This window comes from Bombina bombina, unplaced genomic scaffold (assembly GCF_027579735.1).
Source record: "Bombina bombina isolate aBomBom1 unplaced genomic scaffold, aBomBom1.pri scaffold_602, whole genome shotgun sequence".
Lineage (NCBI taxonomy): Eukaryota > Metazoa > Chordata > Amphibia > Anura > Bombinatoridae > Bombina > Bombina bombina.
The window spans coordinates 174,838-187,611 of NW_026511343.1; the positions used below are offsets into that span (position 1 = coordinate 174,838).

Genomic DNA, 12,774 nt, shown 5'->3' on the forward strand with positions numbered 1-12,774 from the left:
TACACATTCATTGAAGCACATTTTTGTGGGCAATATAAATCACTAGTGCTGAGTTGTGGGTACACAATGACACTAATATTTAGTAAGAAACCTTTTGATTTATGTTATTTTGCTTTTAAACAATTTCCTGTAAACTTTTTAAACAATCACTTTTGATGTAGGAAGTAGAATTTTTACATTCCTTTTAATGTTCCTGCTCTGGAAATATTACTTGATACCTAATAGAAAAATAAAGATTTGATGGTGCAATTTGTGTTAAATGCTTATTTTTGTATTTCTCCCTACTTTTTGCATTTGTTTAAAAAAATAAAAATTATATATATATATATATATATATATATATATATATATATATATATATATATATATATACAGGGAGTGCAGAATTATTAGGCAAGTTGTATTTTTGAGGATTAATTTTATTATTGAACAACAACCATGTTCTCAATGAACCCAAAAAACTAATTAATATCAAAGCTGAATAGTTTTGGAAGTAGTTTTTAGTTTGTTTTTAGTTATAGCTATTTTAGGGGGATATCTGTGTGTGCAGGTGACTATTACTGTGCATAATTATTAGGCAACTTAAAAAAAAACAAATATATACCCATTTCAATTATTTATTTTTACCAGTGAAACCAATATAACATCTCAACATTCACAAATATACATTTCTGACATTCAAAAACAAAACAAAAACAAATCAGTGACCAATATAGCCACCTTTCTTTGCAAGGACACTCAAAAGCCTGCCATCCATGGATTCTGTGAGTGTTTTGATCTGTTCACCATCAACATTGCGTGCAGCAGCAACCACAGCCTCCCAGACACTGTTCAGAGAGGTGTACTGTTTTCCCTCCTTGTAAATCTCACATTTGATGATGGACCACAGGTTCTCAATGGGGTTCAGATCAGGTGAACAAGGAGGCCATGTCATTAGATTTTCTTCTTTTATACCTTTTCTTGCCAGCCACGCTGTGGAGTACTTGGACGCGTGTGATGGAGCATTGTCCTGCATGAAAATCATGTTTTTCTTGAAGGATGCAGACTTCTTCCTGTACCACTGCTTGAAGAAGGTGTCTTCCAGAAACTGGCAGTAGGACTGGGAGTTGAGCTTGACTCCATCCTCAACCCGAAAAGGCCCCACAAGCTCATCTTTGATGATACCAGCCCAAACCAGTACTCCACCTCCACCTTGCTGGCATCTGAGTCAGACTGGAGCTCTCTGCCCTTTACCAATCCAGCCACGGGCCCATCCATCTGGCCCATCAAGACTCACTCTCATTTCATCAGTCCATAAAACCTTAGAAAAATTAGTCTTGAGATATTTCTTGGCCCAGTCTTGATGTTTCAGCTTGTGTGTCTTGTTCAGTGGTGGTCGTCTTTCAGCCTTTCTTACCTTGGCCATGTCTCTGAGTATTGCACACCATGTGCTTTTGGGCACTCCAGTGATGTTGCAGCTCTGAAATATGGCCAAACTGGTGGCAAGTGGCATCTTGGCAGCTGCACGCTTGACTTTTCTCAGTTCATGGGCAGTTATTTTGCGCCTTGGTTTTTCCACACGCTTCTTGCGACCCTGTTGACTATTTTGAATGAAACGCTTGATTGTTCGATGATCACGCTTCAGAAGCTTTGCAATTTTAAGAGTGCTGCATCCCTCTGCAAGATATCTCACTATTTTTGACTTTTCTGAGCCTGTCAAGTCCTTCTTTTGACCCATTTTGCCAAAGGAAAGGAAGTTGCCTAATAATTATGCACACCTGATATAGGGTGTTGATGTCATTAGACCACACCCCTTCTCATTACAGAGATGCACATCACCTAATATGCTTAATTGGTAGTAGGCTTTCAAGCCTATATAAATCCATATGGTTTAGCACACCTTACAAAATTATTTTTATTTTTATTACTTCTTAGGGGTGCAGCGAACAAAACCAAATAATTACACAAAATAGGATATTGGCGCACAACCACTTTTACATTATCAAAACATTTTAAATATTGCAAAAACCACCTATACTTAAATATTAAAACTGGGATCTTAGTTATTCAATATGGCCATATTTTGCTTAAGCCAGTCACCAACTTACAAGGTGTCCCAATGTTGACTGGTCCTAACACTGCAATGCACTGCCTATCTGATCTGAAACATTCCTGCTTTAACTCTGCATTTAAGAATGAGCCTCTCTGGCTTTATACACACTTGATATATTTATATATATATATATATATATATATATATATATATATATATATATATATATTCAGGTAGCCCTCAGTTTACGCCGGGGTTAGGTTCCAGAAGGAATGGTTGTAAAACAAAATCGTTGTAAATTGAAACCCAGTTTATAATGTAAGTCAATGGGAAGTGAGGGAGTTAGATTCCAGGCCCTCTCAAAATTGATAAAAGTAACACCTAATACATAATTTTTAAAGCTTTGAAAGGAAGACTTTAAATGCTAAACAGCATTATAAACCTAATTAAATAATAACACAACAGACTGTATCATCAAACTAAGTTTAGTGAACAAAAATATTTGCTAATAATCACACAACAGACTGTATCATCAAACTAAGTTTAATGAACACAAACATTTTTTTACTTGCATTTTTCTGCAAACAGTTCTCTGCATTGTTAGCATGTTAGATAATATTGGGTCTGCACCTATTCTATGCATTTCAATCTGGACTGATTAAGCAGTTAGGCACCCTCACCTCAAGCAGCTGGACAGGAAGTGGCGGCTAGATCTTGCTGCTTTGAAAGCTGCTTGATAGCTAAGGTCTGTTCTGTGCACACAGATTAATTTCAGACCTGCTAAGCTTGCATAACTTTGCTGCAACACAAGCGGACAGCTCCACCTACTGGCTATTTAAATTAGTGCACTGCTTTTCAATGATTTATATATATATCCTATCTAATAAATGGCCAAGTATGTTTGTCAGATGCAGTTATGCGCAGTAGAGACTGCACGAGGACAAACATACCTGGCCGTTTGGATCCTGACAGCAGAGAGAACAGAGCATGCAAGGCTAAAGCGGCGTGTCAGGGAACGTGGCCGGCCGGAGCGTCACGATGGGGCCGTGGCCGGGTTTGGCAAGGGGCGTGGCCAGGCAGGCTGCCATGATGGGGGCATGGCCAGACGGGTCGTGAGAGAGAGAGACCAAAGGGTTTGAAAGAGAGTGCCAGAGAGGGGAAGAGAGAGCAAGGGAGGGGGGCCAGAACAAAAGAAAGGGGAAGAGAGAGCAAAAGAAAGGGGAAGAGAGAGCAAAAGAAAGGGGGAGAGAGAGCAAAAGAAAGGGGGGAGAGTGAGCAAAAGAGAGGTGGGAGAGAGACCAAAAGAGAGGGGGGAGAGAGCCAAAGAGGGGGGAGAGAGCGTGCAAAAGAGGGGGGAGAGAGAACAAAAGAGGAGGGAGAGAGAGCAAAAGAAAGGGGGAGAGAACAAGTGGAGCGGTATTTTCACTCCTGCTTGTGTGGTAACAGCTATAGACGTAAGATTTTTGCACACGTCAGGTAGCATGCGTATTACAAGTTGAAAGTAAAAGCTTTTGCACAAGTGCTAACCCAACGTGCGCAAACATCCGAAGTTAGAATATCACAACCACGTTGACGTATTCCACCATAGGAGTCAATAGAGCAAGAAAAGTGCGCCAACCCGACATGAAAATAGTAATTCCACATTCGATTGTTCTTCACATAGCGGAATATGTTTCTATTAATTCATTAACAGGGCTGTCTTTAACACAGGGCAAAAGGGGTAGCAGCTGCCCAGGGCCCAGTCTTTGTTGAGGGGCCCAAGAGTCCTAAAAAAAAAAAAAAAATGGTTCATGCCAGACTGTCATGTGACATGGGACACACACACACAGTCAGTTCTAATACTGTCACAGTCAAAAGTTCTCTGCTTATATTTATTTGTGAGAAACTGTGACAGACCGTGCCGGTGTCATGTGACATGCCAAGCTAGTGCCATGTGCTGTTTTAGATGTGCACTGTGCAGCACTGAATGCTAACCCCTAACTCGGCATCCAGCCAATCCCACTGCATCAGGTAACTGCTCTGGTGGTGAGGATTGTTTTTGGGTAGGGCTGACTGTAGGCGCATGCAGCAGAAAGCTAGAGCGGCAGGCACATGAGGATTTGAGCATCTGTGCAGCTGTGCACACTGCTCTCTTCAGTCTTGAGGCTGTGTGAATCGTCTTACACTGTATCCATGCAGTCTTGGGCAGACAGCATCCAGTCTGCTGGTCCCCTTAGCCCTGCTCTTTCTGCTGTGGCCCTAATATCAACTAACTCGAGTGTGCGTTAGGGGAACAGTGCTTTGTAGAAAGATGTCAGTGGGAAGAATACGTGAGTGCACACACGCCCCTCCCCCATGCAACATCGTCTAGTGCAGGTTGAGATGGAACTTGTTCCTAGCAGAGAAGTGACATGTGCTGTTGTGGCTGATGTATAGTGTCATGCTGATACTTCACACATTAAGGTAAGGTTTATTTTTATAGTTTATTTTTTTCTCTCTATCTCAGATTTTACAGCTTCCCATAGTAGTTCTGCTGTTCCAGTTAGTAAACTTATATTTGTCTGCACCTCCATGCTTCCTCCTCAGTCTTTACCTTGCTTTGCTCCTGTTGGCTGCCCTACATCTCTTTAACCAGCTAACCTCACACCAGAATCACATTCAAAAGCATATTAAATTAATCCACAGTGGATGAATTTATATATTTATTTACTTATTAGTACTGCTTAGGTCCAGTTTCACATATTGCAATTTATTTCATTTTTTTTTTAAATGATTAGCCCACTGCTGGGCTAATAATAAAAAAAAATTGATTTAGTTTTTTTTTTGGGATGTTGGGGTAGAGAGCGAAATTGCATGGGGGGGGGGGGCAAGAAAATGTTCTTGCCCCGGGTCCAGTCAATATTAAAGATGGCCCTGTTCATACATATATATATATATATATATATAATGTTTTTGATACAATATATATCTATACCTATATATATATATAAATAATTATATATATTTATAGATATATACAGATATATATAGGAATGTCTATTTAAAAATACATAGAAAATATTCCCCTATGTGCAGAACATTGGAATGTGAAATATTTACAGTAAATACACCGCTAAACACTTAATTAAATAGCACCTAGATTACAAGTTTTGCGTTCGGGTTTTAACACTGAAAAAATGGCCATTTCAGCGTAAAAACCGGAACACAGCCATTACAAGTCGTGTTGATATAGCTTACCGCAAGCATTTTAGCCTGTAACGCAACGTCAATCCTGCACTCAAAAAATGTTTGTTTTTGCATGGGATTTCCATAGCGCTGCCATTACAAGTTTTGCGCTGAGGCTAAAATGGTTGCATTCCAGCCTATACCGACACGATCTGTTCTGCAATCTGAGACTGCGATCTGTTTTGTGTAAACTGTTACACAAAACTCATAACTAAAGTGTTACAAAGTGCACTAACACCCATAAACTACCTATTAACCCCTAAATCGAGGACCTCCCACATTACAAACACTATATTAAACTTATTAACCCCGAATCTGCCGCTCCCGACATCGCCGCCACTATTAAAATGTATTAACCCCTATTCCGCCGCTCCCCGACATCGTCACCACTATAATAAAGTTATTAGCCCCTATTCCGCCGCACCCCAACATCGCCCATACTATAATAAAGATATTAACCCCTATTCCACCGCTCACCGACATCGCCGCCACTAAATAAAGTTATTAACCCCTAAACCTCTGGCCTCCCACATCACTGCCACTAAATAAACCTATTAACCCCTACACCGCCAGCCCCCACATCACAAAAAACTAAACTATTAACTCCTCAACCTAACAACCCGCTAACTTTATATTAAAATTACAAGATCCCTATCTTAAAATAAATAAAAACACCTGGGAAATTTAAAAAAACTATGTTTAAACTATATATTAAAGTAACATAACTATTATACTAAAATTAAACTAACTACAAATTAAAGAAAACTAAATTAAACATAAAAAAAACTAACATTACTAAAAAAAAAAAAATCTACAATTACAAAAAAAAATACTAAATTACAAAAAATTCAAAAATACTAAATTACAAAAAATAACAAACACTAAATTACGAAAAATAACAAACAAAATGATCCAAAATAAAAACAATTACACCTAATCTAATAGCCCTATAAAAGTAAATAAAAAAAAACCTAGCCTACAATAAACTACCAATAGCCCTTAAAAGACCCCCCCCAAGAGTAAAAAGCACCACCCAACCAACCCCCCAAATAAAAAACCTAACTCTTACAAAAACCTAAGCTACCCATTGCCATGAAAAGGGCATTTGTATGGGCATTGCCATTAAAAGGGCATTCAGCTCTTTTTCTTGCCCTGAAAAGGGCATTTAGCTCTTTTACGAAAAGCCCAAACCCTAATCTAAAAAAAAACTCCACCTAAAAAAAGTTTAAAAAAAAACCTAACACTAACCCCCGACGATCCACTTACAGTTTCTGAAGTCCGGACATCCAGGCGGTGCGAGGTCTTCATCCAACCAGGCAGCATCTTCTATCTTCATCCAGGCGGCATCTTCTATCTTCATCCCGGCGGCACGGAGCGGGACCATCCTGAAGACATCCGGCGTGGACCATCCTCTTCATACAGTCGCCGCCGTATACCAAATCTTAAATGCAAGGGAGCCTTTTTAAAATGGCGTCCCTTGCATTCCTATTAGCTGATTTGATTTTTGAAATTGAAATCAGCCAATAGGATGAGAGCTACTGAAATCCTATTGGCTGTTCAAATCAGCCAATAGGATGAGAGCTACTGAAATTCTATTGGCTATTCAAATCAGCCTTTTTTTTTAAGGGAAAAGAGCTGATTTCTTTAGGACAATGCCCTACAAAAGGCCCTTTTAAGTGCTATTGGTAGTTTAGGTTTTTGTTTTATTTTGGGGGTGCTTATTTATTTTTTTAGGTCTATTAGATTAGGTGTAATTGTTTTTATTTTGGATAATTTCAGTTGTTATTAATATTTTTTTATTTTTGTAATTTAGTATTTTTTATTTTTTTGTAATTGCAGATTATTATTTTTTTAGTAGTGCTAGGTGTTTTTAATGTGTAATTTAATTTATTATTTAAATTTTAGTATAATAGTAATGTTGGTTTAATTTATAGTTTAAACTTAGTTTTTTTTAATTTCACAGGTACATTTTTATTTATTTTAAGATAGGGATCTTGTAATTTTGATTTAAAGTTAGAGGGTTGTTAGGTTTAGGGGTTAATAGTTTAGTTTTTTGCGATGTGGGGGGCTGTCGGTTTAGGGGTTAATAGGTTTATTTAGTGTCAGGGATATGGGAGGCCAGAGGTTTAGGGGTTAATAACTTTATTTAGTGGCGGCGATGTCAGGGAGCAGTGGAATAGGGGTTAATATCTTTATTATAGTGTGGGCGATGTTGGGGTGCGGCGGAATAGGGTTTAATAACTTTATTATAGTAGCGGCGATATCGGGAGCGGCAGATTAGGGGTTAATACATTTATTTTGGTGGCTGCAGATTAGGGGTTAATAACTTTATGCAGGTGTCGGCGATGTCGGGGCAGCAGATTAGGGGTGTTTAGACGTGGGGTTTATGTTAGGGTGTTAGGTTTAAACGTAACTTTTTTCCCCCCATAGATATCAATGGGGTTCCGTTATGGAGCTTTTAATTCCGCGCTTCAGATGTTTTTTTCTAAACACTCTCTCCCCATTGATGTCTATGAGGAAAGCGTGCATGAGCACATCAAAGCAGCGCTTGGATTTTTTATGTTTTCATCTACTTGACTGCAATTGCACTTACAGTATATGTAACTCCATAGATGTATGCATATGTATTTATGTGTTTATATGTGTACTAGTCCTAAAGCCTGTGTACATGGGCCATTTTCTGCAGTACAGTGGTCCCACCCCTTGCTCTCTCTCTCCCCCTCTCTTTTGCTTTCTCTCTCCCCTCTCATTTGCTTTCTCTCTCTCCCCCTCTCTTTTGCGCTTTCTCCCCCTCTCTTTTGCGCTTTCTCCCCCTCTCTTTTGCTCTCTCTCTCCCTCTCTTTTGCTCTCTTTCTCTTTCCACCCTCTCTTTTGCTCTCTCTCCCCCTCTGTTTTGCTCTCTCTCTCTCTCTCCACCCTCTCTTTTGCTCTCTCTCTTCCCCCCTCTCTTTTGCTCTCTCTCTCCCCCCTCTCCTTTGCTCTCCCTCTCCCTCCTCTCCTTTGCTCTCCCTCTCTCCTCTCTCTCCCCCCTCTTTTGCTCTCTCTCTCACCCCTCTTTTTTGCTCTCTCTCCCCCTCTCTTTTGCTCTCTCTCTCTCCACTCTCTTGCTCTCTCTCTCCCTCTCTTGCTCTCTCGTTCTCCTCCCTTTCTTGCTGTCTCTTTCTCCCCCTCTCTTTTGCTCTTTCTCTCTTCCCCCTCTCTTTTGCTCTCTCACCCCTCTCTTTTGCTCTCTCACCCCTCTCTTGCTCTCTCTCCTCCCTCTCTTGCTCTCTCTCGTCCCCCTCTATTTTGCGCTCTCTCTCCCCCCTCTCTTTTGCTCTCTCTCCCTCCTCTCTTTTGCTCTCTCTCCACTCTCTCTTTTGCTTGCTCTCTCTCTTTCCCCCTCTCTTTCTCTCTCTCCCCCTCTCTTACCCTCTCTCTTCCCCCTCTATTTTGTGCTCTCTCTCTCCCCCCTCTCTTTTGCTCTCTCTCCCTCGTTTGCTCTCTCTCCCCCCTCTCTTTTGTGCTCTCTCTCTCCCCTCTCTTTTGCTCTCTCTCGCCTCTCTCTTTTGCTCTCTCTCCCCCCTCTTTTTTGCTTTCCCACCTTCTCTTTTGCTCTTTCTTCCCCTCTCTTTTGCTCTCTCTCTCTCTCTCTCTCTCTCTCTCCATTCTCTCTTTTGCTCTCTCTCTCCCTCTCTTGCTCTCTCTCTCTCTCCCCCTCTCTTTTGCTCTCTCTCTCACCCCCTCTCTTGCTCTCTCTATTCCCCCTCTATGTTGCGCTCTCTCTCCCCCCTCTCTTTTGCTCTCTCTCTCTCCCCCTCTCTTTTGCTCTATCTTTCCTCCCTTTCTTTTGCTCTCTCTCCCCTCTCTTTTGCTCTCTCTCTCCACTCTCTCTTTTGCTCGCTCTCTCTATCCCCCCTCTCTTGCTCTCTCTTTCCCCCTCTCTTTCTCTCTCTTTCCCCCTCTCTTTCTCTCTCTTCCCCTCTCTTCCCCCTCTCTTCCCCTCTCTCTTCCCCCTCTCTTTTGCTCTCTCCCCCCTCTCTTTTGCTCTCTGTCTCCACCTCTCTTTTGCTCTCTCTCTTTCCCCTCTTTTGCTCTCTTTCTCCCCCCTCTCTTTTGCGCTCTCTCCGCTCTCTCTCCCACCCTCTCATTTGCTCTATCTCACCCTCTCTTTTGCTCTCTCTCTCTCTCTCCCCTTTCTCTTTTGCTCTATCTTGCCCCTCTCTTTTGCTCTCTCTCCCCCTCTCTTTTGCTCTCTCCCCTCTGTTTTGCTCTCACTCCCCCCTCTTTTGCTCTCTCTCCCAACTCTCTTTTACTCTCTCTCCCAACTCTTTTGCTCTTGCTCACCCCTCTCTTTTGCTCTATCTCACCCCTCTCTTTTGCTCTCTCTAACCCCTCTCTTTTGCTTTCTCTCATCCCTCTATTTTGCTCTATATCCCCCCTCTTGTGCGCTCTCTCACGGCAGACAGCCACTGCCGTCTGGCCCTGCCCCATCCTGCCCAGTCCCACCCCCGTCACACCCCGGTCCCGGCCGGCGAGCCCCCTTCACACACGGCCAGCCTTGCCCCCTTTACGGATTAGGTGCCAGGTTAGTTTGTTGAAGGCCAGGTGTGTTTGTCCTCGTGCAGTCTCTACTGTGCATGATGGCTTTGGACAAACACACTTGGCCTTTTATATTATAGGATATATGTCTGTAAATACATAAATACACATATAAATACATATGTACACACATATTTAGACATGTATATGTCTGTATCTATGTTAAAACCCTTTGCCTGCCTTTTTTTTCTAACACCTGAGACCTCGGGGTAGATTTATCAACTGTCGGGCGGACATAATTCGCTGTAGCAGATCATGTCCGCTGACATTGATAAATTCTGAAAGCATACGCTGTCTGCATTTATCATTGCACAAGCATTTCACCAGAAATGCTTGTGCAATGCCACCCCCTGCAGATTCACTGCCAATCGGACGCTAGCAGGGGGTGTCAATCGTCCCGATCAAATCTGATTGGGATGATTGCTGTCCGCCACCTCAGAGCATCCGCTGCTTAATCAATCTACCCCCTCATCTCTTTGAGCCCTTATAACTTTTTTTGTGCAATATTTGTTTATAATTGTTATTATAAAGTGTTATGAGTGTAACTGTACTGTTATATGTATTCTGGATTCAAAAAAGATCTAGGATAACTCCATTGATAACCAACACCTCCTCTATTGATAAAAGAATACAACAGAAATGGTACAACAAGGGACTCTACAGAATAGCAGACATTTACAAGGAGGGCAAAATAATATCATATGAGCAATATCAAGCATTAGACAGTGAAGATAGGAACATTTGGTATCACTACTTGCAATTAAGATCTAGAGCGCAGGAAATCTTAGGAACTGAGATACCCTCCCCAAACACCACACTAGAAACGCTGTGCCTCTCTGATCGCCATACTCGGGAAGTGATATCTATTCTATACACTATTTTCAATCGATCCCCAATAGATAGCAAATCTCAACTTATGACAAAATGGGAGCACGACACTGGTAAAGTATGGTCAATTGAGACTTGGACAGAGAATCTTGCTAATGGTTTAACCTTCTCACAAAATGCAACACTTAAGGAAAATTTAATTAAGGTAGCTTTTAGATGGTATTGATACCCAACGACATCAGGTGGTGAGGGAGTGCCATTGGCCAGATACTGCTACAGAGGATGTGGTGAGAACGGGACATACCCACACATGTGGTGGGAGTGTAGAAAAGTTAGGGAGACCTGGAAACACACATCTAACTTACTGAGTGCAATATTCCAAAAGAGAGTTACATTGACAATAGAACAAGCGTTGTTACATTCCCCGATCCCGGGGCTCACTAAACAAAATAACAAATTAGCTATGATGATTTGTACGATAGTTAGACTAGGTATCGCCAAATTCTGGAAAGGAACACCTCCTAGTTTTGAACTAATACAACAAAAGATCTCACATCACTACTACATGGCGAGTGTAGCAGCAGAATTCCTAAACAACAGAGAAGGTTTCTTACTACAATGGGAGCCATATATTATGCACCATGAGGACTCTTTGAGAAGGGGTTTGTTGACCAACTAAGCCATACCTTAAGAGTGCAGGGGGGTGAGCTGAGACCCATGAGCCTACTGATCAGTGGAAATTTAATAGAATACAGTGTTGAGAGAAACGCAGATTATCTATGGTATGTTATACACTGATGTGATATGTATTGCTGAAGAGAACTTGGAGACAAGTAATTGACTGTAACGATGGAATGTTTGATTTTTGTTTAACCCATTTTTGAAAAACTAAATAAAAATTATTTCAACATAAATGTATTTTTTATGTGTTTTGTGCAACTTTTTTTATCTGACATAACAGTTAACCAGATCTCTGAGGCTGCGGCAATCATTCAAAAGTAAACCGCCATTGCGCTCACACGTGTGCATTTACTTCCAACTTGTAATTCGAGCGCTACTTCTGACACACACAAACAGCCACAATAAACCTAATATTGCATGCGCAAAACAGCGCACCACTCGTAATCTGTCCCTAAATACATGTCATGCACCTCCCTCTAATTACACGTGCTGCCATTACACTGCAGGTATCTAAAGGAGGGTTGCTGAGCGTGTGCAAACAGGTCATCACTGGAATGGAGTAAAAGATACATGGCGGCCCCCATGACTAGAGTGGAGTCCTTGTAAATTATATTTAGTTTTTTAATATCCATTTAATTGATGTCATGTGACAGGTGTACAGCTTGATAGAAATAATTGAAACGTGAGACATTAAATGGAATACATATTTACAGCAATATCTTCAACACTGATAGTTTTGACAAATTATTACACATAACATTAGTAACACAGTCTATTGTCATTTTTTTAGGGTTACTGTGTGTATATGTATGTGCACATATATGTACACGGCTTGCCAGTCATTCTGCTAAGATAACAAAATTATAACCACAAAGTGGTATAACATTTCCAATTTGCCACTGAGTATTGTAAATTTCGGGATTTGTGCACCACACAAATCCTTTTATAGCCAGTGGCAAATATGTCTTGTGTGTTAAAGGGGCAGTTAACTCAAAATTAAAGTTAAATGGATTGGATAGAATTTTAAACAACTTTCTAATTTACTTCTATTATCAATTTGTCTTAGTTTTCTTGGTATCCTTTGTTAAAGAGTAATCTTAGGTGAGGTCAGGAGCGTGCATGTGTGTTTAGCCATCTTGCAGCAGTGTTTGTAACAATGGTTATAGCAATTTTATACATAGTTGCAAACACTGATGCCATAGAATGCTAAAGATGTGCACTCTGCTAAGCTCCTATCATCCTACCTAGGTTTCCAGAGACATAACTTTTTTCACTTTCTGCAATGAGATTTATTTAGTGAAAATCTTTCTTCTGGTCCGCTATTTTAAAATGAAATTTGGTTTTAAATTAGGCACTTAAACCAAAGCACCAGCTCAACTGCAATGTGTTTATTAACTTAAGAATAAAGCATTTTTTAAAGTTTTATAATATATTGCAGCATTTGAAAA

The 12,774-nt window shown here is 40.7% G+C and overlaps 1 protein-coding gene across 1 annotated transcript in view; it reads left to right on the forward strand.

The window, feature by feature from the left end:
• Positions 1-12,774, forward strand: part of LOC128643706 (trafficking protein particle complex subunit 3-like protein) — a 245,095-nt gene that overhangs the window by 138,998 nt on the left and 93,323 nt on the right. The gene's annotated exons all lie outside the window — the stretch shown is intronic.